General features: G+C 53.3%; 2 pseudogenes; both read right to left on the reverse strand.

Moving 5' to 3' along the window:
* Positions 1–5,124: 5,124 nt before the first annotated feature.
* On the reverse strand, positions 5,125–10,739 carry LOC148162922 (acrosin-like; annotated as a pseudogene).
* Positions 10,740–22,164: 11,425 nt separating this feature from the next.
* On the reverse strand, positions 22,165–22,967 carry LOC148162923 (histo-blood group ABO system transferase pseudogene; annotated as a pseudogene).
* Between the last annotated feature and the right edge of the window lie 1,815 nt (positions 22,968–24,782).

Raw genomic sequence — 24,782 nt, forward strand, 5'->3', positions numbered from 1 at the left:
ATAGGACAGCCTGCTCATCATCACTAGAGCCACGTCACAATGACCATACTATATTCACGAGAGAACATTTTGACTGCTTTAATACACTTAAGTCATGTTACTCAAGGAAAAGTTATTGAAGTTTGGATTCTTATCTCAGAAATTAAACAATCTAAAATTAAATCAACCAATTTTCTATTCCTGGCATATACAGCCTGAAGAATCATTTGACCCTAACCACACTCCGGAATCTGTCTGAGCATGGAATTTAGCATCTCTTTGGCACAGTGGCACACATTTGCCTAACAAAGTCAGTTCAGTGATAGCTCAACCCAGCCAGGAGAGATGCAAGGGCTGGCTGGGTAGGTTCACCCCTGGGCTCTGCATTGTCTCTCTTCTTCTTTATGAAAATATCATGGACATGAATGAATTCTCCCTGAGCATGCAGATCCAAACTGGGGTTCTCTAGAGCTTTGGGGAGAAAGAATTAGTGGGGCAAGATCAAAGCATATATTGGAAATAAACAAACCGTATTAAGGTCAATAAGGTGGCACATGATGGTTCTTGTGAAGAGCAAACCTATCATCACCCTAAACGTGGAGGATGAACTGACTGTGGGCAAATTGTTGACTTGTGCTAAATTTGGGTTTTTTAGTATCTTATTAAAGAGGAATCTCTACAATGTAACATGGGGCTTGAACTCAGGACCCCAAGATCAAGTGTCCCACACTCTACTGACTGAGCCAGTTGCACACCCTGAGGATTTTGTTTTAAATATAAAGTGTTCTGTTTGGGTGTAGTAACTTCAGCAGACAGGGCAGCTCTGGGAGTTTGGATACTTTGGAATATCTTTATATAGGATAGACCTGGCTTAATGGAGAAATTGTTCTATGGCTGTGGCTATTGTTATGTCTTTCAGATGTTTTCCATTGATGTTTGTGATGCTTGAAAAATCCAAATTCTGTTTGAATGAATTTAATTTTATACTTATTTCTACCTCCTCCTTTCCCTATGTGCACTCCCACATTTTGTTGCTGTCAAAAGTTACTGCCCTATTACCTCATGATAAATCTTAACAATATTCATTTCGAATGCTTTAAATATATATATAGACTACACTTGTGGATAAAAACCCCACACATGACATATTATTACACACCTATAAGAATGGCTAAAATTCGGGGCGCCTTGGTGGCTCAGTGGTTAAGCGACTGCCTTCGGCTCAGGTCAGGATCCCCGGGTCCTGGGATCAAGCCCCATGTCGGGCTCCCTTGCTCAGCGGGGAGTCTGCTTCTCCCTGTCCCTCTGCTCTTCCCCCTGCTTGTGCTCGCTTGTGCTCACTCTCTCTCAAATAAATAAATAAAATCTTTTAAATTGTTTTTAAAGATTAAATTAAATCAAAAAGACGGAGCACACCAAGTGTTGGCAAGGAGCTGGAGGAACTCGAACCCTCAGATACTGCTGATGGGGATGTAGAGTGTTGAAACTGCCTTGAAGACAGGTTTTGGCAGGTTTTAAAAGTGCTCACCATACACGTACCATATGATCCTGCGTGTAGGTACTTAGCCAGGAAACATGAAAGCATATGCCATACAAAGACTTGTGTACAAATGCTCATAGCTGCTTTATTTCTACTGACCTAAAACTGTAAAATCCATCACCTGGTTAGAGAACCAAGTGGTGGGGCAGTCACATAGTGGAGCGCTGGGTGGCAACAAGGACGAGACGCAAGGACTGTCCAGTCCACAAGGACTGGAATACACTGTCACATGGATAAACCTCAAAATGATTATGCTGAGTGAAAGAAGCTAGACCAAAAAAAAAAAAAAAAAGAGCACTCGCTGTATGATTGCATTTATTAATTTTTTTAAAATGCAAACAGATCACAGTGAGAGAAACAGAGTAGAAGTTGTAAGGGCCGGGGAGGGAAGGGGCTGGAGGGATTACGGAGTACCCCAAGGAAGCCTTTGGAGTGATGGGCAAGTTCACTATGTTGATTGTGGTGCTGGTTTCCCGGGTGCATTCATATGTCAAAACTTACATCTGCCATATAACCCAGCCATTCCACTATCTGAATACCTACCCAAGAGAAGTACACAGGCCCAACTATTGTGGCCAGAAGCAGGTCACTGACGATTCTTTACCAAGAATATAGTTTCTGCAGAAAACTCCATTAGGCTAATTTTTGTTTCTTGATGAGTTTTCTACGCATTAAAGAAGAACTACCTCCATTTTTTCCACTTCCATTTAAAATATACTAAAATTATATTTATTGGGATCTGGTTTTCCTTGTAAATATAAGATTTCTTATATTGGGGGTGCGTGAGTGGCTCAGTCGGTTAAACGTCTGCTTTGGTCAGCTCATGATCTTAGGGTCCATGGATCAAGTCCCACATCGGGTTTCCTGCTCAGTGGGGAGCCCGCTTCTCCCTCTGCCTCTGCATCTTCTCTCTGCTCATGCTCTCTCTCATGCTATCTCTCAAATAAATAAATAAATAAATCTTAAAAAAAGTTTTCTCATATGGATCAAATTCGCAATTAGAACTTGTGCCTATACACATCTTAGGACTGTTATTCCCGAATGCTCAGGATTCAGGCTTTTACCACGTGCACAGGTTTAGCCACCGTCAAACCATCTTGTTACTGTTCCTAGCAATAAAAGTCATTATGAATTCTGGTTTTAAGAAAATACTTATCATTTGCCTAAACCATCCCACAGAGAAACAGTGAGCATATCCCTCAGTTGCCTAGATGCCCCTTGGTGCTGGCTCATTGTACAGCCTGTCCAGCTTTCCCCTGTTCTTGTCTCTGTGTGCAGCAGTATCTGCTCCGGGACCTGTAAGCCATTTTCAGGGTTAGAGTATCCACAGGGATATGAAGGCAGATCAGAGACTCACTTAACTTGTCAACAACTTCATTCATAATTTAAAAAAAAATGACAATTGGAACATCTATTCATTTTGCAAAAATCAGTGAATTTGATTTAAACCAGTATTGGCTTATATGTGGGGAAATGAGTACATTGAGGGAAAGCTAAAGCAGGGGGCTAGATAACCCCTCCCAGGAAGGAAATGTGGCACTATATCTCGTAAGTACGCCTACCACACAATGTAATTTGAGAAGGTGAGTCCCTGTGTACTAATAGGAAAATAACTCTAATTTGCTAAATGAAACAGGAAGTCAGAATAGTATGAACAGTGACTAAATAAGAAGAATATTATACGTAAATCTATTCGTGGGCATGGAAAGTTTCGGAAGATACACAAGACACCATCAGTTGGATTCTGCAGGCTCTACCCAATCCATGGCCTCCCATCAGCGCTCCCTGAGCATAAGCCCTGTCTCCCCAGGAAGGAGACCCAAGTGTCAGCGACAGATGACAGGCCCAATGAGGAGAGAAGGGAAAAACTAAGGACAATTATTTGAGCATGTGAAAGGAGAGAGTGCCAGGAGAATCCGTTCTGGATCCTGGGAAGCTCTGAGGAGGAGGGATGATCTGTAAGTGGAAAGAAACCACTGGTACTATAGCTCCTCCAAATTTGTCCCAAATCCTCCGCACCCACCCCTACTCCCTAGCCTGAGCACATCTTGCCACACCATTCCCACCTGCAAGCTCAGGGTTCAGGACTGCCCAGGAAGGGTGAGGGCAGGTCCTGAGTTGCTGCCATGGGTGTTTCTGCTCTTTGGACTGTGTGGCCTATGGCTTGGGGTTTGTCTCACTCTGTGACTGACATTGAGTTTTGTCCAGTGTTTAGAGGGTTCCTGGTGTCTGACACCAGGGTACAAAGCTTATATACCCATTAGGGAGATTAAGAAACTGACTTTAGAAGAGACAGACAAAAGCCAATGAAAGGAATCATGGACATGCCAACTCTAATCTTAGAAATGTTGGCTCTCAGTGAAGACAGATAAAATTTGTTTTTTTTATTTTATCAATGTTAATACACTACAGAGTCATGGGCCACCCAGATTAATTTGCAAGTCCCCTTAGGTAGCCTAGGCATTCCAGGGCTCATAAGGGCACAGACAAAATACACCCGAGTGCCCCTGCATAAGTATAAGGTTACCCAGCATCTCATCACCAGGTGGCTCTAGAGCACTCATCTATAAGCATGTATGGACTGTCACGCTCTGCTCTGAAAACTTCACATCTGTCCTACTTTCATTGTCACACAACCCTCTGGCCATATTCCCAAAGCCACATAGCTGATGAGGGGTAAAGTAGGGGGTTTATTTGAACCCAGGTAGACTGACGAATCGTGAAAATACTCATGCCTGCTTCATCATTCCCTGTTGCAGCCCCAGCAGGAAAAGTCAGGGTCCTTGGCCTTGCTCACCCAAAGTTCCTCCCTCATGCTCCTGTACCCTATGCCATCTATCTTTGCAACCAAAACATAGGACCATATTGCACTTGAAACATGTGCACACAGTGAACAGGTGACCAGGTATGAGACTGTTGCTTGTTGCAGCAACGGCCCAGCCAGGAGCCCAGGGGTTTCTTTCTGGAGCCTGCCATCTTTATTTCTCAAGAGGCTAATCCATCATTTAGGCTTGATCTGGGCCCTGACCAGAGTGGGCAGTTGACCTGAGGCCATTGAGATCTCTTTCTCAGGACATCACAGATGGACATAAGCAATTCTGGTTGAGGGCAGACTCCTGCCTGGGGTTGGCCATGTGGACTGAGCATCAGATGGCCACGCTACAAAACTTCAGACTGGGGTCATTCTCCAATGGACTCAGACCCACATCCCTCCTTCTGAGTCAGCTCACCTCACAGAAGTGCTGTAGGGCCCAACTGCACTGATTTAATAAGCAGAGACTCTGAGTGTGAGATCCAGACCATACCGGCCTGTCACCACAGATCGCCTTGTTCCAACTTCAAAAATCTAGATTTAGGAAACCACAATGACCCCTGACACACAAGCATTTCCACCCTATTTGAGGGTGACAGAGGGAAGACAGATTTGCTGGGGGTGAGTTTGGATTATGTTGGGGAGGGCAGGTAGGAAGAAGTCCAGAAATCATCCCTTCATAGATTAGATAGATAGATAGATAGATAGATAAATTTATGTTTATATTTATTGATTTCATCTTTGTTTTCTTGGGAGTAAAGTGCTCACTGGGTCTGTTTGGAGTGGGGTCAGATCAGGAGGCAGCGGTCTGTTCTGGGAGATCTGTGGTCTCCATTTTGTAATACCCCTTTTCATTAGAAAAGGTCTTCCCCTTCAAGATCTCTGTGATTTGCTGTAGTTGCTTGGCAACATAAAGTACTTGGGGAGCTTTAGTGATAGGTGAGGGAGCAGGTGGGAGTGGGGGTGGGGCTGGAGTTGGCGCCGGGGGTTTGGGTCAAGGTCGAGGTCAAGATGCAGGGGGGCTGGGAGGAGGTCAAGGAGGGTGTTGGAAGTACCAAGGAGGGCGAGCAGAAGGGCGGGCAGAGGGTTGTCAGGCCGGGATTTCTTGAAAAGTCTGATGGGGAGGGGTGGGCGATTGAGCCATGTGCAAGGCATTAGAACCAATCTTGGAAGCAGTCCAGTTCAGGTAGGGCCAGTTGGCCATGTAGACTCCAGGACACTTAGTTCAGGCACAGTCTACCCCCAGCTTGTGACTCCCATGACCACATAGGTGTTTGCCACGTTGTCTCTGCACATGAGAGGCCCGCCGCTGTCCCCCTGCCCAGAAGGTCACAGAAGGCACTCTCTGTCTGAGCCACTTTTCCCCTGCCCAGAAGGGCCATAGGCTCTGGAAGGACAGTTTCTTCAGTCCCATGGCTTCTTGCTGCCATGAACACAAGTGGTGGTGGTAAACTTTGAGTTGGTATCAACAGCTTCAGGTGGATGTGAGAAGGGGATGGATTGTCACGGGTCTCCTTGCAGTGAGGAGGGAAGATAAGCCACCCATGTGTCCATGTGTGAGGCTTTATGCATGCATGGGCATGTGTGTACAAGTGGATTGGAAGGTTTTGTATTCTGGTGAGGAGAGGTAAGCCTTCTCTTCTAGGGTGGTGTCCGGGTGGTATGATCTCTGTGTCACGGTGGGATAAAGCTCTCTGTGTGGTGACTGGTTCTTTGTAGGGGCCCCAGGTATCACCTCCCATCCTCACTGCTATGAGATGGGACCAGGGAAAGGGTCACTGAAGCAGGTCCCTGGAGGGAGTGGAGTTCAGGGATTCACAAAAGAGGTGTTGACAGGGAAAGGGGTGCCCGAAGGAAAGTTACCTGGCAGGTGTCGATCTTGCCTTCAGGGTACCCTGCACACCCATTGGTTGGACAAATGCACCCATTGTACCACTCTGTGGAGTTACAAATTCGAGTTCGATGAGGTTCCCACGGGCCTCCTGCAGTGTAGGTGCGATCCTGTAGGCTACAGCAAGGCGGCTCGGTGGTCAGCAATCACAGAAGACATGTTTTGGGAAAGACCTGCCTCCTCCCTCCACGGAACCCCCATCAACTTGAAATGCTCTACTTCAACCTAAAATCCATGAAGGTCAATGCCCCTGGCTTCTCCTCAGACACTTGTGAAGCATGCGGAGTGTTGGAGGCATATGCAGGTGAAGAGGAGGTGCAGTGCATGGAGGATGAGCAGATGTGGCTGCAGGAATGTGTGTTGATGCCAGATGATTATTCACAGCTACAGCCAGGATGTGTCACCTCATTTACACCCCACAGTCACCCCCTGTGTTAAGCGCTGTTACTCATCTTGCCTCGAATCAAGAGCTTGGAGCACCACTTGCCCAAACACTCTTGTAGGGATGTGGTGTGGCTTGGATTCGGACCAAGGTTTTCCTCTCTACACTCAAATCCAGGACACACATTTCATTTCCCCACAGTACGGCTCTAAGTCCCCCTCATTGCTTCTTATCCCCCGTTAAACCCCTCAGCTCAGTTCTGGACAGGATCTGCTGGAGTTGGGCAGATGAGTCCCTCCCTGCACGCCTCCCATCCGTTTTGAAGTTACAGAGAAGGAGCAGCTACAGGATAGCCTCCACACACACAGATCTGTCAGGGGCATGGGTGGTTGGAATAACCGGAAGGTAGGTCAGAACATCCTGTACAGCCCCAGAGGCTCCATCATGATCTTTGGGTTAAGAAAGGCCCAGCCCAGGCTATGATTCCATCAGCCAACCTCACACCTGGCTATAGGGGCAGCTATCCCCTCTTCATCAAGTGGCCTCCCCCCACCACGGCCGCACCCACAGCCCAGCCACAGCCTGGTGGGTGGGTCTGAAATCGCCTGCATCCGGGTGGAGAGGTGGCGGATCACACTTGGAACATGGCAGTGGAGGCCAAGTGGGAAGCCAGAACCAAGTGGAGGAAAGTGGATGGAGCTAGGCACACAGCATTCAGACTGTGTGTTTGTGTGGCTTGGACTGTGTCTCCAGGCCCTTCAGGTCAACTTTGCATACCACCCAAGCAGGGTTAGTTTTGTACTTGCACTGTCCCCACGGCAGGGGTGACATGGAAATGACCACCACAACAAGCCTGGTCGCTTGTGGTGACCTTTTAGATCTATGGAAGAGCCAGATGACCTGGAAGAGAACAGGGTTTTCTCAATCCCAACACCTTGGCTTTAAATGCTAAAAAGTCCACAAGAACCTGAAATTCAATGGAAAAGGAGGATTACCCCAGAAGCATATGGGCTCAAGGAGGAGGTAGAAAAAGGAAGGTCTGCAAGAATGTCACAGAAATTTGGAGGCTGGGGATTTCTTTAAGACTTGGCCTTACCAGTGGGGGAGGGATTCACCAGAAGATGGTAGAAATCCCACTAAGTTGAGGAGGATTCTAGAACAAAAGAGGCCTTGTTTGATGTCCAGGGTGTAGCTGGGAGCCTATAATCCTTTTGAGAGATAGGACAGCAAAGGTGGTGGTAGGGTTGGGAGTGTAGATGGGAACGCTGAGATCAGCCCCCCAGGGACTCCAAGAACCCTGGGACACTGCGCACCTGTTTGCGTGGGTGGGCAGAGCAGGGTAGGCCGGGGGTGGGACAAGAAGAATGCTCTAGAGGCCTCAGTAGAGCTATGGACATCAATAGCCAGATAGAGGTTGATACCCCAGGTCGGGGAGGGAAGGGCCAGCAAAGGCCAGTGAAAACGGGTGTGCCCGGGAGGAGAAGCAACCCAATCAGAGAAGGAGGGCAGCCTTGAGCGAGGGAAGAAGAGTTACAGGAAGCATACTGAAACTACCAGGGTTTTGTCACCAGAATAGGCTGAGTTTTGAACCCCAAATGACTGAAGTGCCTTGAATTAGGAGCCCTCAGTTTTCCATTATCAAGGGACAGAAGAGCTTTCAGTCTCTCTTCTCATCCCCAATGTGACTGGGTAAAAAGTCCATGTGGTCAGCTATGGAAAGCTGAAATGCCTAACCTACTCATTAAACCGTTGCTGCCCTGGCCCCAGGCATGCTGGCCTGCCAAGAACCCTGTCCCCTCTCTGCAGAGAAATCGTAGTCACTCGGGTGCGGAGGGTGGATTCTCGCATTGTGACCAGCAAGGGTGGTGAGCAGAGGTTCACTGAGGTCTAGAGGGCTGGGCTCTGGGGTCTCAGAGCTCAGAGAGCATGTGACATGGCCCTTCCACTGACAGTTGGGGAAATGGATGTCCAGAGAGGAGAGGAGTTGGCCCGCAACCACAAAACCCCATCTCGAGCTCTTCTCCAAGTGCCATTTCAGGGGACAATCCCCCATTTCCAGAAGGTAGCAACTGGGGTTCCAGGCCCCAGATAGAGCCACAGCCGATACCCCATTCCAAAAAATGCCCAGGTTCTCCTGGTGCTGCATGCACCCTTCCACCCGGCGACCACACGAGCCATCAGTGGTGAGGTTGTGGACAGGGGACTCGGCTGCCAGTTTCTCCCACTCTAAAAGGGGACAGTGTCCCGGAATCTGGTGGACATCACCACTAGGCACCACATATGGCCCCTGCACTGCAGAGACCACTGAGGGAATAACCAGCAGTGCCCCTACCACTGTGAGAACCCCTCCCATACTCACCTTTCTCTTTCAAGAATCCCCAGGCAGCCACCCAGCAGGCCTGGGGAACTCCAGGTTGGCCTGCCCTAAATTGGGGCACGCGGCCTGTTCCGATGAATTGCCCACAGGGAACGGGAGGGGTGATCTTCATGAGAGCGATGTCATTGTGCTCTAAACTGGGGATGTATTTCTCATGAATGATGATTCTCTCGACATATCTCTCCTGTTGAGGTGGCTTCGCTGGCTTATCGTTCCCATACATAGTTTCCCTTGCTCCAAAAATCAGTCTCCAGTCATATACTTTTCTGTGGGCACAGAGGCAAGCCAGGTCATCCTCAGAAAGGAAGGGCTCGACAGAAACCTCTGGTGACCATGATCCTCAGAGCCCTCCCTCAGCAAGTTCCTGGGCCCACCCACTCATGGCCTGGTTGCCACATGGCCCAGAGCCCCAGGGAGACTGTGCACAGGGAGCCCTGGAGAATGTCTTTTTCTGGGAAGAGCCTTTCTGAAGACCTCCCTCCACGCGCTCCCTCATGGACTTTTTGGAGACGAAGCAGTGGGCAGCAGTAAGCAGCCAATGGGAGTTCAGCAAGGTGCCTCCGCACGCATGGTACCTTCAGTTATTGTGGGACATGAATACCTGGAGGCTGACCATCCAGGGCCAGGCCCCGATTGTTCCATCCTGCCCTCCGACGATACGGCCACTTCCCAGTGGGTTCTGCCTGAACCCTAACCCACAGGGGGCACTGGGGTGAGACCAGGGGCACAGTTCAAACCAAGAAGAGGCAAAGCCTGTCCTCGCACCTGCACGATGGGGGAATCAGGGCTAGGGGGCTGGGCAAAGGGGGCAACCGGGAACGTGGAGGGTCCGAGGGGGAGCTGCTGAGGAGAGGCGCTGTCAGGGTGGTAGGGAAGCAGGAAGCTGCAGGCTTCAGGAACTGGTTTTGAGGAGTATGGGTTCTGGGGTCTTGTGGGTGTAGCCCCAAGGCGAAAAAGAAGTCGCCATAGGAAGCAGGACCGATGATAAGGGACCTAGAAATATGGGAGATCCCGAGGCAGGGGGGAGGCTAGAGGAGGTGAGAGAGAGGTGTAATGGCTTGAGGTCTTTAGAGCCAATTTTGGGCAGGAGACTCAGAGAACAGCCGCAGGGGTCTTGGGGCTGCAGTGTGGGTTTGGATGGTGGCAGGAGGAGGGAGAGTAACCAAGGCAGGTCCAATGATCCCAGGTGTGGGAAGCAGTGGGGGTCCAGGGGTGGAAGTTCTGGGAACTGGGGCGAGGCCACAAGATTTTGGGGGTACCTTGGGGGCTGTCAGAGTCTAGGTGGAGGCGGGACCCTAGAAGAAAGCCATGACAATACCCTGGGGTCTTTGGGGTCAGCCACAGTTGGGGCACCTCAGTATCTGTGGGAAGAAAGGGGTTTCTAAAATTTGGGACTTGATGTGCAAGAGGCAGTGAGGTCAGTCTCTAGGTGAGGGAAGGACCCCAGCGTCTGTGCTACGGGAGGCATAGGAGCGCAGGGATCAGCCCTGGGGTCTCTCGGCTGATGAAGCTGGGAGCAAGGATGGTCAGAGTTGGGGATGTGGGTCACACCCGTGAGACCCAGGGCACTACTAAGGCCCAAGCTTGGCCTCCTTCCTAGCCCTGGACAGAGGGAGTCTGGGTGGGGCTTGCTATTCAAAAGACACTCTTTCCACCCCCCGGAGGTGTCCCTGACACATACTCACACGTGGCGTTATCTTTGGCAACCACAGACACTGCCAAGGCCAGCAGAACGGCAGTTGGAAGCATCTCTATCATACTCCTGCCCCAGCCTGGCCTGGAAGCCCAGTGACCTCACACAGCTCTGTGGCCTCCTGACCAATCAGCATGGCTACATCCCCCCAAACCCCCCAATAGTCAGGCCAGGCAGGAGCCCTTTAGCTTAACCGGTCCAGGCTGAAACAAGATGCCAGCTTTCTGTACAGGCTCCTCTGCACCCCTCGGGTGATGGGGGCTCATGTGCAGCCCCCTCCCTCTGTCCGAAGGCCAGGATCTGCATTCCCAGTTACCCTTCAAAGATTCCGTATCATCTGAGGATCCAGTTTTGTGCAGTGTCAGGGTCTGCCCCTCATGCAAGCTGCAACCACAGTTCCTGTTCCAAATCATGGGCTGAGGGGCAGTCTGTCCCTCTGTGTCAAGATGATGCAGCATGTCAATGGTCACAGGGTGTCGGGCTCACCAGATTAATCGATCCTTAACCCTGTGTAGGGCAAATTGTCTTTCTCTCTTCCAAGTACATACTATCAGCACACTTTTCAAAGAGCCACTTTGAATTTCTCTAATTTACGACTACAAAGCCCACTTTTCTATTCACTCCTGCATATCACAGGGTCTGGTGTTTCCTACCTGAGTGTCTCCAGGGCACCTCTCTGGGACCTACATGCAGGAAGATGTGTCTCCTATACCTGAGGGTCAGGTGTTCTCACCACAATCACCTGAATATCCTGAGGTTTCAATTTTTCTGATTGTCAGGAGACGGCATCTCACCAACAGGAGGATGACAAATGCTCACCTCACATACCTGCATGTTAAGAAGTTTTACCTTCTTTTAGGAGTGCAAGGAGGTCACACCACCTGCATGAAGGGCAGTGTTCCCTCCTCTCCCTGAGTGTAAGTTCTCCACCAGATAATCTGAGCATCAAGAGGTTGTCCCTTGCCTGCCTGCGTGTCAGGACACCTCATAGCTTCTTCCTGAGTTTTATGAGTTTTCAGATTGTCAAATGAGCTTCATTCTCCTACTAACTTTCTAACTGAGTGTCACACTTTCTCAGCTCACATAACTTTCAGGAGATCACATGCCCTTCAACTGAATATCCAGTAGGTCTTATATATCTTTACTGGAGTATCAGGAGCCATCATCTCCTAACCCTAACCCTAACTCTAACCCTAACCCTAAACCCTAACACTAACCCTAACCGTAAACCTCACCCGACCCTCACCCTAAACCTAACACCTCACCCTCACCCTCACCCTCGCCTTAACCCTAATCCAGGGCTGATCAGCAGAGAATCTGGAAGGCCAGCCCTCCAGAGCCCCTGCTAGCCCAGCCAGAGACTCCCTGAGCCCAGAGCTAGCCCTCCCCTGCCTGCCCAGCCACGCATTTGCTCCTGAGCTTCATGATGGCCTGTTCTTGACCCTGAAGGTGAGCTGGCTGACTAGGAGGGGAGTCTAGCTGGTGGGACAGGCTGTAGATACAGGACACAGTGACACCATGTGAGCTAGCAGGGGCCACACTCTAGTCTCCCTCACAGAGCCTGCTCGGGAGCAGGAGTCTGGGTGCCCTAGTGGCCGGCACACAACAGGGTCTGTGCTGACCAGGCAGCCATGGCCCCCAGGGAGAGTCCACTCTGCCCTCTCCCCACTCCTGCCTGGCCTCACCTCTCCTCACTGTGGGGCTGCAGGACCAGGAAACAGGCCCTATTGGGGTGGCTCAGCTCCAGCTTGTAAAGGTTTCCCAGCCCCTGGAGCAGCAGGATTTCCTGGGGCCAGATGGAGGACTGGCTGTGGACAAGGACTGCGCTGGGGAGGATGCAGGGCCTTGTAGAGGGTGAAGGATGGGGCAGGCGCCGAGTCCTGGGGCCATTGCGCATGTCTACTAAGGGCTGAAATCCCTGAATGCCCACATGGTTCCTCATTATAGTAACGGCCCCCTGTACATGGGAATCCTGCTGGTGGGCCCCTCCACACCAGCTTCCTTCCTGCCCCTCTGAATCCAGCCAGGGCTGCAGCCAGGGACAGGCTGGACATCGTCCCAGGTCCTGCCAGGAAGAGAAGGCAAAAGGAGGAGAGGAGAAGTGCAAGGGGCAGACTGATCTTCTCCCTGTCCTGAGTCAGCCTCCACTGGTGCCTCCAGGTCCTCCGGCCCAGCCCTGCACTTAGCTGGGCCCTGAGAGGGAGTTTGCATTCCTGCAGACTGGAATGCATTCCAGCTTGGTGGGGGATATTGAATGACCTGTGCATCCCCAGATATCGTACCCACCTGACCTTGCACAGGCTGTGGTTGTAGAGCCCGGTGGACTTTGGGGCCACAGAGCAGTTGGCGGTGGTGAGGGAACAGGGGGACCCTTTATGTGCACAGCCATGGGTCTCGTGTACATCCGCCGCAGGGCTGGGTCACTGTACAGGTGCTCTGTGCAGGTCTCCTTTGCACACCTGGCCATGACACACCTGGCTGGCCCTCTCGGTAGGGAGGCCTGTGTGCCTGGTGCACCTGTCCCCCACCTTCCCCAGGGAAGCAGACACGTTCAAGCGTTTCCATGTCCAACCCTCAGGGACAGTTGGGAACATGGGTCAAGAGAGGCAGGCACTGGCCCAAGACAAAGGAGGGGAGCAGAGCCCAAGGAGCAGGGCTGCTCTCCAGTCCTAGGTCAGCCCGAACCCTCCCATGAGGTTCGCTTTGTGGGTGAGAGCCCCTCAGATCCTTGGGGATAGCTACCCACCCCGCCCCATGTGGGGACATGACCTTGGCATCCCAATGCACGTAGAGGCATGCGCACCTGCACACCCACCCACACACACACACCACTCTGACTGCCCAGCTGGGGGTCAGAAGGGGAGGACACCCAGGGAGTGACATGGAGGACAACAGGAAAGAAGAAATAGGTTGGAGACAGCTGGGCCATAGGGTAGGGCATCAGGACTCCTGGCAAGGACCCAGATCCAGAGCATGGGGAGGGGAGAGAAGCCAGGCTGATGCTCAGGGGTCCCCAAGGGGCCCAGAGCTTTGCCAGGGAACTGGGGGAAGACAGGGTCTGGGTTCCGGTGTCCACCACCACCCTGGGCACTTGGGAGTAGGAAGAGATACCCACCCCCAAGTCCAGTGGGGCTACAGCCCAAAAGGTCTCAGCTTACTCTTCTGTCACTTGGGCTGCAGAGATGCAGTGTCCCAAGGGTCCCACAGGCTTGTAGAAGAGTCTGTTGGCCTTGGATCTCCATCCCTGACCCACTGTGCTCCCAGTGCTGGGGAAATGCTTTCTACCCCCTCGAGGTCCTTCTCAGCAGAGGACAGACTTGGGGCTTGGGGGGCTGATGACCGGGGTACGCAGAACTTGGCAGAGCACAGGGCCACCAGTCTGGGGACCAAGGTCAGGGCCCTGCTTGTGGCAGCCTCAGGGTCCCCATGTGGAAGAGGATCCAGAATCACTGCTCTGGTCAGAGTGAGGAGGCCTTAGGAAGGAATGGAGCACCTGGACCAGAGATGGAAACGTGGACAAGGGAGGCTTCTGAGGTTTCTCACATCGCCCATGGAACCCACAGATCCTGCTCCTGTGAGAGACACAGACACAGAGACAGAGAAGGAGACAGAATGAACACAGGAGAGAGGGAACCAGGAGAAGTCATAGACTTTCTTCCACCAGCTTGAAATGACATCCTGGCATTTTGTGCCATTCCAATCCTGAGAGCGCCGTCACACAGGCCATCCACCCTGGAGGGGAGGGGATTCCACAGGGATGTGTGACCAGGACTCAGGGGTGCCAGGGGCCACTGTGGGGACGGCCCAGCACACGGGCACAGACGAGGCCCTGGGACCTGAGCCTAACCCTAATGGGAGCCTCTGGAAGTCTGTGTTGTGAGAGGACAAGGTCAGAATCAGTTCATTACTACCTTCCCACGGGGGCTGGGACACAAGCAGGAGGGGGGTGGCTTTGCCTGGACCCCAGAACAGACGCAAGCCCCTCTGAGCTGTGTTCTATGCCAAGTCCAGCTCCTGGCTCATCCTTGCTTTGCAAGTATGCACCAGCCTCCTGTGAAGGCAGGTATGGAACATGTGTAGAGGTCCTAACCCCAATGGTGTAACTAGAAGTAGAAGCCAGAATACTCCAATGTGCACATGGGGAGACTGGGGAGGCCCTGAGAGTCACAGGGTCTGTCCAGGGTCACAGATCTGGGCACGCACAGGAAACAGGTGTGAACCCAGATCTGTGCCATCACAGCAGAGACACCAGCTGCACCCAGGCCTCCCGGGGGCTGTGGGTGGGCTGTGTGGGTGTCACTGTGTGGATGCGGCATGGGGGCAGGATGAGCATTGAGCAGCCGGTGGAGGGGGGCCCTCGGGGGGCTCTTGTGTGAGGAAGTTGTAAGGGTTCCCCAGGCAGTGGTGACCTCACTTCCCTGACAACAGAGCCCAACAGAATTTGGAACCGTGATAACCAGGCACCCACATTCCACAGACAGCCCCCTGCCCAGCTCATTTCATTGGAGATCTTCAAACCAAGATGTTCGCATGTTGCCTGCCGAGGTCTGGAGGCCACAGGTGGAAAAAAGCGCGCCCTGCAGATGCTGTCCCCCGCTGGGGATTTAATGTCAGGGCTCCCCACCGCCTCTGGCCATTTGGCCGGAAGGACAGAAAGGTGACACCAGGAGGCCCAGAGCCGGTCACCCAGCCCCACTCACTCTGATGACCTGTGTAGCCCCAGGTGCCCTCCCTGTGTGTGTCTGTGTGTGTGTGTGCACATGTGTGTGTGTGTGTGTGTGTGTGTGTGTCTGTGTGTCTGTGTGTCTGTGTGTGTGTGCGAGTGTGTGTTGGGTGCACGTGTGTGGATGGGGGTGTGCGTCTGTGTGTGTATGTGTGTATAAAGAGGGGTCATGGAGGGTGGGGCCACCCCGAGCAGGAGCAGGCTGATGAGGGGTCAGATACCCAGTGGGCAGGTCATGTTCAAGGTCAAGCCTGGCTGTGTGGGATGGGGTGTGCGGTCGCTGCGCGTTCTGCCGAGGTTTATCCTGATAGACATGCGGGGGGATGGGTCACTGCATCCCGGGTGCAGGGCTGTGCGCGCACAGCTTTGTGTCTGATCTGGGTGCAGCAGGGGGACTGGGCAAGAGGAGTGTACGGATGGCTGGGTAGGGCTGTGATGCCTCGGGGACGGATACCGGTCCCTGTCTTTGCAGAAGGCCAAGGAGTACATGGAGAAGAGGCTGGTGGACATGCCCTCCATCTCCTCAACAGAGGGGGTGACCCCACAGGGGTTCCCAGAAGCAGGTGCTGGGGATTGTAGGGGAAGACCTCCTACACCACCCAGACCACTGTCCCAGGTGGTTGTCCACCGGACAGTGGTCCATCAGCCAGAACCCACGGAGGCCGAGGCCGAGGGTAAGAAGGCTGGGGCTTGGTGTTTGTGGTGTGTGGGGACAGGTCGGTGCTGGCCCCACAGGGAGGAGCCCCCAGAGGCTGGTGTGGGGCCAGGAGCAACGACTGGGCACAGAGCACACAGCAGTGGACTGCAGTTGGGGAGAAGTCCCCGTGAGGGTTCCTTCCCGGCTGTGGCTTCTCTGGGAGGCCCTGGGCTGGGCTCTGTCTCTGCAAAGGCCCACAGAGAGCAGGCACGGGGTAAGCTTTTCTCCTCTCACAGCTGCTCCACAACCTGAGGAGCTAGAGCTGGATCTGGAGGGAGGGCTGGTGCCTGCAGTGACTTCAGGAGGAAACCAGGAGCCAGCATATGACCCGGCACCTGCCCACGGAGAGCCTGGCGCTGTCCAGGAAGAACTGGCACCTCCTCCTGCGCCAGCCCCTGCCCCTGCCCCTGCTACAGTTCCTGCCACTCCCCCTTCCCCCACCCCAGCCCCTGCCCCTGCCTCGGAACTACATCTTGACCCAGTTCCTGCCCCTTCCCTTACCCCTGCCTCTGCCTCTGCCCCAGCCCCTGCCCCTGCCTGTGCTCTTGTTCCTGCCCCTGCCCCTGTTCCTGCTCCTGCCCTGCCAGAGTTACTGTCCCTGACCCAGATCCTACCCTTGCTCCTGTCCCTGTCCATACTCCTGCCAGAGCCGCTGCCCCTTCCTCTGCCCCTGCCAGGGCTCCTGTTCCTGCCCCTGACCCATATCCTTTCCCTGCTCCTGTCCTGGATCCTGTACCTGCCACTACTGCTGACCCTGTCCCTCCCCTTGCCCCTCCCTCTGCACCTGCTCTTACCTCTGTCCCTGCCCCTGTCCTTGCCCCTATCCTGAGCCCTGCCCCTACTCCTGCTCCTGCAGGGCTCCCACAGCCACATCCAGAGCCCACAGCCCTGCAGGGAGAGCTCCTTGTACAATCACCCTTAGTTCCATCGCCGGAACCCGAGACCCTGCCCGATTGTTTCATCCCCTCCCCCTGTGTTCTTTCTCTCTGGTACATTTTGACTGTTATTTTATCCTTCCATGTCCTATATACTGTTTATTATTTGTTTTAAATAAAATTTCTTCTTTTCAATTGAACACATCATGAGCATTAAGTACATGCCCAACGCTGTGCCACCACACCCCAGAACATTGCCACAGAATATCTCATTCCCCAAATGAGTCCCTGAACCAGAAGCCCTCCCTGCCCTTTTCTCCCCCAGCTCAGACCCCGGCAACCCCTAAGCTGCTTTCTCTCTCTGTTCCTTTACCTATTCCTGATGTTTCTGTTATTGGAATCACACAATAGGGGCCTTTGTGTCTGCCCCCCTAACTTCAAAGGGGACTCCTTTTCTTCTGTGTTTATTTGTCATAAAATTTCCCTTATTTGATATTGAAATCCCCGAAGGATTACACATCAGATGGAATCAAAGAGGCCACTTTAGGAATTATGGGCACAAACTCAGGGCCGAGACCCTTGGTCCTGCTGGGACCCCACAGCCTGACCCCAGACAGGACAGGGCTGGTTCCTCCTGAGACCCACACAGAAACCAGGGAAATGCAGAAAGCTGGAAGACACACCACAAAGGGCAAAAGCATTGCTCACAACCCAAGGGCAGAGAAAGGTTTCCCCTGACTCTGGTCCAAACCACGCTCCCACTCACTGGGTTCCACAGGGACGGAGACCAAACACAAGCAAGTCCAAGGCGGAAGGATAGGCACGAAGGGAAAATGTGTCAGAGATGCGGGAGCTCCTGGGGAAGGACTCTGGCAAAGGAAACCCTTTGGAGGCAGCGCTGGTCACCCTCAGACTGGCAGGTGCCTGGTCTGGGGACCAGCAGCCCTGGGGAGAACCTGAGGAAGTAGAGGTCCCCTGGAGAGAATGGTGTCAGGCACCCCTGTCTGGGAGAACAGTGAGCAGCATCCATCCCAGGCCACAGGTGCACCCAACTTCAGCCTCGGACTCAGCCCCAGAAACTCTGGCTCGGTTTTTCACACATGTATTGTCAGGAGTGTTCATCACAGCGGTGCTGGAGAGAGCAGGGAATGGAACAACACTAATGCCCAAGGAGATGGATGGGATCCACTGTCCCAGTTCTCATGATAGAATGCCTTGCAGCTACTGTCCCAGTGTCATCCGGGGCACAGGATCCGGGAAGCCCCTCCTAAGACCCACCCCTCCTGCCACCCTGCCCCTGGGAACATTGAGAATTGTTGAGGAGGAGGGGGAGAGGATCCAGGATGACAGCGGGTCCAAGGAGAAGGAAGGTCAGCACTGGGAGGACAGATGGACGTGCCCTGAGCCACCATCCAGGGCCCAGGCTGTGATGCCCTCGGACCTCACCCCAAATAAGGACTCCTGATTTATGGACCCAGCTTCTGTGGATTTACTCCCTCCCTCATTCATTCTCTCCCCCATTCATTCCCTCCCTCCAACCCTCCCTCCCCCTCCCTCCCTCCCTCCAACCCTCCCTCCTTCCACCCTCATTCAGCAGAGGATCTGGGGTCCCTGCTGTGTACTGAGCACTGGGGCTTCATCAGTGAGCACCCCCCAACCCACATGGTCATGTCCACTGTGGGAGGTGACGGGGGCAGTCCTCAGGGTTAGCAGTGGTGATGAGCACCAAGAATCAGCTCCTGAAAACAGAGGCCAGTTGCACAATGCAAAGAATGGAAGACCCATGCTTAGCACTTCCTCTAGAAAAATCTAGTCCTGAAAAGTAATGAAAAGTAAGTATATCCTAGACTTCATGCAATGTGAGTTCTCCTGGCAGGTACCTACTGATTCCTAGAACCAACAAAGAGTAAATCCTCCAGTGTCGACTGGGGTGTTGTGACCCAACTTTTTGGACCAAATGACTGCGTTTCAGCCAACATCTCCAGGGCCTCTGTGTTTTCCAAGGGTCTCTGCAATTCTCTGATCCTTTCATCAACCTCCTTGGGAAGCTCTGCCCTGTCATCTTCCTTGTCTTTGCCTCTTCTGGGACCCTTCAATGACTTCCCCGCCAGGGCCACCCCTTCCAGGACTCCCTGTGCTCCCTGGTCTGACACCCACATCCCACGCTGGGTCCTGTGAGCCCGGTGCTTTTTGCAAGGACTGTGTCCTCCTTCTGGGGTCACTAGCCATCTCTCTTGCAGTGGCCTGCCTCTTCCTGCGCTGGGTCTCCTCTGAGCAGTCCGTGAGGTCAGACTATGCCCATGTCACAGGCACGGAAGCGAGAGTCCAGAAGGTCCAGACGACCTGCTCCCAGTCCCAGCATGTGGAGCCTGGGTCAAGGATGGTCCGCGAATAGAGGAAGACTTGGGCCCAGGGAGACTGAGGGGGTATGTGGCACAGTGAGCCTGCAGGAGGAGAGGGGGCACTGTGGGGACCTGGCGCACAGGCCTGCTGGGAGACCACATCTCACCCACACCAGCTCTGTCCCCAGGGCTGGAGGTTGTCAGGGTAGCCACCCTCCGAGGCTGCAGGCTGACAGTGACTGACAGGAGAGGAGGTGCACCTGATGCAAGAGAGAACCCTGAGGCAGAGAGGCGGGGGAAGGTGCTCCCCCAGCAGCAAGAGGAACTCGGGGTAGCCACCCTCCCAAGCTGCAGGATGGCAATGGCTGGCAGGAGAGGAGGCACCTGGTGCAGGAGAGAGCCCTCAGGCAGAGAGGAGGGGGCTGGCTCTCCCCCAGCAGCAGGTGCACTGGGGCAGGCTTAGGGGGCATCCGTGGACAGCAGTGCCTGCAGCTGGGGTCTCCACACAGACCCCCTCCTCAGGCTCAGCACAAGCTTGTCTGGATGGCCTTTGTCCCCCAAATACAAAGTCTGGCCCAGGATCCTCCTCAAGCCCCAACTCCCAATCCTTTGACCTCAGCTCAAGTGACAAGAAATGGCCAATAGTTTAGGTGGGTTTGCGTGCACAGGGACATTTGCTTTTCTGGCCCATGCTGTAATATTGCTGGCATTTAAAGATCTCAGGGCTTTGATTCAAAACCGGTAGGATACCAGGGACCCGAGTCGGGTCTCTGAAAACCTGCCTCTGGACCTTGCAGCCCTCCCAACCCACCAGGTCTGCTCAGAATCCCTATAGGTCACAGACCTACAGTCTTGGCTCCTCAGATGGCCCGGACAATGCACCTTCATAAAGAGATCCTGGTGGGGCAGCAGAACACACTGCGGATTCCAGCAAATCTGCCTCCCAGAAACTGAGGGTACTGCTGGATGAGCTGTCTGAAAACAGCCATGTCAGGGTTCCAGGAAGATACCAGAGGCACAGGAGTAACTGAGGAGCACCGGAAGGTCAGGTAGAGGCAGTCAGGCTTCCAGACATTTCTTCCCTAAAGCTCTTCATTCCTCAGCCTTTCTTCTGGTGATTCTGCTTGGTTTCTATTGCCCCAACTGTTATCCATTGCCTTAGGCAGCAGAGACTGATGTATGCCTTTAAATGTTTTTGACATTGAATGTCCTCCAGTAGCCACTTCACTACTGGGAGAGTTGGTAGCAAGCAAGAAGTCCCAGAGGACTCCAAGGATCTGGACTTGGTGTTTCCCTCTCCTGAGATGGGGACACCTGTGGGAGGTGCAGGTGGTCAGCTGGGGGAGGATGGCGGGCACCTGACGTGGACAGATGGGGTATAGGTAAGGCCCGAGGCTCCCGGGGTATGTGCCTGGCATCCAGACTGAATAGATCTTCAAAGCTGCAGAATGGCTGGGATCATCTTCAGTCTGAGGAGGAAGGTGAGGGGAGCAGAGGGGACTGAGGAGGTTCGGCTCAGACAGGAGAGGGCTGGGCCACACTTATGGGGGGAAAGTGGGTCAGGTTCAGGCTCACAGGGACAGACCTTGAGGCCATTATGCCATGTGAAATAAGCCAGTCCCTAAAGGACCGACACCGGACGACCCCACTTGTGAGGGATTGTGAGTATTCCCTTTCACAGAGGTGGAAGGAGCTGCTGGGTGCCGGGGCTGGGGAAGGGGAATGGGGGTTATGGTCTCGTGGGTAGAGGTTCAGTTTGGGATGATGAAAACATTGTGGTGATGGACGGAGGTAGACGGTGCAGAACAGGGAATATACTTATTGCCACTGATACACGCTTCATGGTATCAGCTGTATGTCCATTATACCACAATACAAAAGAAATGAGTCATGAAGTCGGGGCCATCACGAGTCCCTGGAGGGCCCAGGAGCAGGGAGCCTGTATCTTAGTTCTCGCTCTCATGCTCTGCCCCTTGTTGGGTGACTGAGCTTAGTAAGTGCTTGCTAAGACACAGTGCAGGCAGATGGTCCAGAGAAAGTGCACAAGTGCAAACCCACTGGTGGGCACTGAGGAATCCCAAGGTGATGTGCATCCAGACAGAGCGAATGCCCACATTTCACAAACACCAGCACAGAAATAGTCATTTAAAACCAAGTCAGGAGCCTTATATAGCCCAGAGGGCTCCACGCTCCTGGAGGCCAAGCTAGTGGCCACGGCCAAGGCCTCTGGTGGTGAGGGCACTGGGGGTCTGGGAGGTGGCTCGGCGCACCCCTGACCCTGAAGCCCCATGGCTGCAGTGAGGTGTAAGGACTGGGAGGGAAGACCTGGTCAGCACCCGTTCTGGCTCCATGGCTGCTACAGGGCTGCTCCCAGCCCCAACAGGAGATGTCTGTTTAGAACCATGGAGAAAACCTTTTCCCTCAATTGTTCTTTTTAAGATGGTTGCTTAGCATTGACACAGAAAAACATCCGATATAAAACTGGAGCCATTCTGAGCTGAAAAGGACCCGGAAATGATCAAAATGTAGTGACCGCAAAGAGAGGACTTTGTGCCCCAGGCAGGCCTCCTGTGCGCAGGGCTGGTTAGGGCGCTGGCATGCCCGTGCAAGCAGTGCTGGGCTCCACAGTTTCCCTGAAGGGAACAGAAGTAGGAATCTGCTCTGACCGCTCTGCTCAAGGCAGCACCCCCTGATGGAGATGGGGGCAGCCCCTTGTGACGTCCAGATATCCTGGGGATTCTTCAAATCTCAGCTTCTCCATGACAGGGGCCAGCCCATCAGCTGTGGGTCTCACAGGTCCTTCAGGGGACAGCCCAATACTGCAGGTCCCACAGCTCCTCCAGGGACAGCCCCTCATGAGTTCAGGGTGGCCTGTTGATTCTGGGGCACAGCCATGGTTCTCAGCTTTTTCATGACCCGGGGAATGATGGGGGGGCCAGCCCAGCAGCCATGGGTCCCACAGGTCCTCCGGGGACAGCACCTTGGTGGGCCTGCGTCCCAGCAGGTACCTGTTCAGGTGGCTCTTATCGGGCCACACAGCCTCAATTCCATTGGCCCAGTTGACGACCATTGCCCGGTGACAGGCCGAGGTCATTCGGGGAAACTCCACCACCAGTTCCACAAAAAAGGCCCCCATGTAGTAAAAGTTGCCCTGGTACCTGGGGATGTGGGTTGGGACTGTGTCCAGCGCTCATAGCTAAAGTCCTCATGGGCTGCCCAGTAGAAACCGAGGTGTGCGGTGCCAAAGAGGGGAGACAGGATCTCCATGCCCACATGTTCCCAGAACTTCATTTCTGCATCCACGTCCACGGACACCAGGTCTTCCACATCACAGAGGAAGCGCTGCTCACGGAAGCGTCTGATCATCGCTATGTGCCACATGGACACATCCTGCCAGAGCAGGATGCCGCGGACCTCGACGACCACCATCCTCTGGCCCTCCCAGAGTGGCCCACGGGGCACAGCAACCAGCTGGTCGGTGAAGACGTAGTAAGTGACCCTGTGTCCTCCATGAGGACCACCACCCTCCGGCTTACCTGGAAGGGGACTCGGGGCCCGGCAGCTGGCTGATTGGTGAAAACCTAGTAGGTGACCCCATGCCCCACCATGTAGTGTTTCTCTGCTATCTGCAGGAACAGCTCCAGGAAGACCACGCATCCACAGGGGGAGTGGACAGGGCAGGAAGAGGGTCACTGCCAGAGGCTGGCAGCAGGACACCAGAGTTGGGGGCCTTGAACGTGTGCAACTTCTTCATGGGGGCAGGCCCTGGGCTCCTTTAAGGAACATCCACCTCCTGACCTTCCTGAGGGAATCTGCCAGCAGGACCTCCCTAATGTCTGTTCCCAGAGATGGGGGCCATCAGCAGCCTGTCTTCCAAAGGGGAGCCTGAGGCTTCGGAGGCTGGAAACCCATGCAGCCCCACAGTCAGCATGCTGGAGCCTGGAAAACTTCCCCTGTGCTGAGCTCCTGGGCAAACCCTGCAGGTGCCCTCCACTGGCCGCCCCCCTGCAGATCCCATCCCCACCTTCCAGGAAGGAAGCACCTTTGGGCACAGCCCTCATTTCTTTGTCTTACAGAGGGGCTAGAATCAGCAGGGCCTACCACCTGTCCCATTTTGCTTTGAGTGGGCTGCCGCTGGCCCCCACAGACCTGTCTCCACTTCCTGTAGGCTCCTCCCTGGAAGACTGCTGGGCATCCTGCTGACAAGGTGCTCAGTAAGCCACTGGTATTCCTAGGAGGGGTCACCCTCAAACTCTGCCACATCAGGAATCAGGTCCAGCCTGTGGACAGGGAAGGCAAAAGTCAACACCAAGAAGAAGAGGGGGCTTGCTTAGGCCCCAGGCTTGAATCCAAGGGTGTAAGCTTCCAGGTCCAGGTCTACATCTCCCCGGCCCCCAAGGGTTCAAAGTCTTATCCAACCACGTCCCATGGCTGGTCCCCCTTTAAGGGTACTACTTGCTCCGCCCTGTGAGGACAGCAGTTCCCCCATTATCAAGTGTGGTGAGCCCCTCTGAAACTGATGTTTTTGCATAGGTGCTAAGGCTACTTCCCTGGGCGTGCCCCATACCAGGAAGGTTTGTAAATCACTCACACTGGGAAGGCGGGCACTACATTGAAATAGGGGATAACCACACTCAACCAGCAGACATGTGTCAGGTCACCAGAGGGCAAGTCCAGACCCAGCCAATGGGGGAAGAAGTCAGATATGAGGCAAGGGGACGGAAGAGTGATCCTGGCAGAGGGCACAGCAAAAGCAAAGGCTTGTAGTCAGGGCCAGGGCACATGTGGGATGACCACACACTTGGGTGGCCCACAGAAGGGTGGCTGTGGTGGAAGAGATGAGGCTGGAGAGGACGGGCATGAGGGGAGCATACCACAGAAAGGCCCAAAGGTTATGTTCCGAAAATATCACTCTAGTTACCAGAGGAGAATGGGTTCTGTGCAGCAGAGGACAGGGTGACCCTAAGCCTCACCCTAATCCCTAACTCCTAACCCTAACCCTATCCACTATTACCAACCCCACAAAATCAGCAAAATGCATTCCTGTACCTTTCTTAATATAGATGTAAGAAGCTAGATCAGAAGAATTGCAAAACCAAGAGCTCATAAATAGACTGTGCACCCTAAGCAAGTGGCTCTGCACAAACACCTCAAAGGTTATTCAATAGAGTGAAACAAGCAATGTTATACAGCACAATGAATTTTTAAATAAAAACATGTGGTCATATGAATTGATGCAGAAAATGTTCTAACCAAAGTCCAATGTCTGTTGCTGATATAAATACTCATGAAAGCAGGAATAAGGAGTAATTTTCTCATTAAAACTCTAGGAAACACCATGCATAAGTCTGAAGATGGACAGCTCTACTCTGAAATCAGGAACAAGGACGGGATGCTGGTTTTCACCTGTTGCTCAGTATTGTACTGAAAGTTCTACCCAGAAGGATAAGCCAAGAAAGAAGGCATCCACA

This window comes from Eumetopias jubatus, unplaced genomic scaffold, assembly GCF_037043125.1.
Source record: "Eumetopias jubatus isolate StellerSeaLion01/CBP00866 unplaced genomic scaffold, mEumJub1_p1.0 scaffold_12, whole genome shotgun sequence".
Classification (NCBI taxonomy): Eukaryota; Metazoa; Chordata; class Mammalia; order Carnivora; family Otariidae; genus Eumetopias; species Eumetopias jubatus.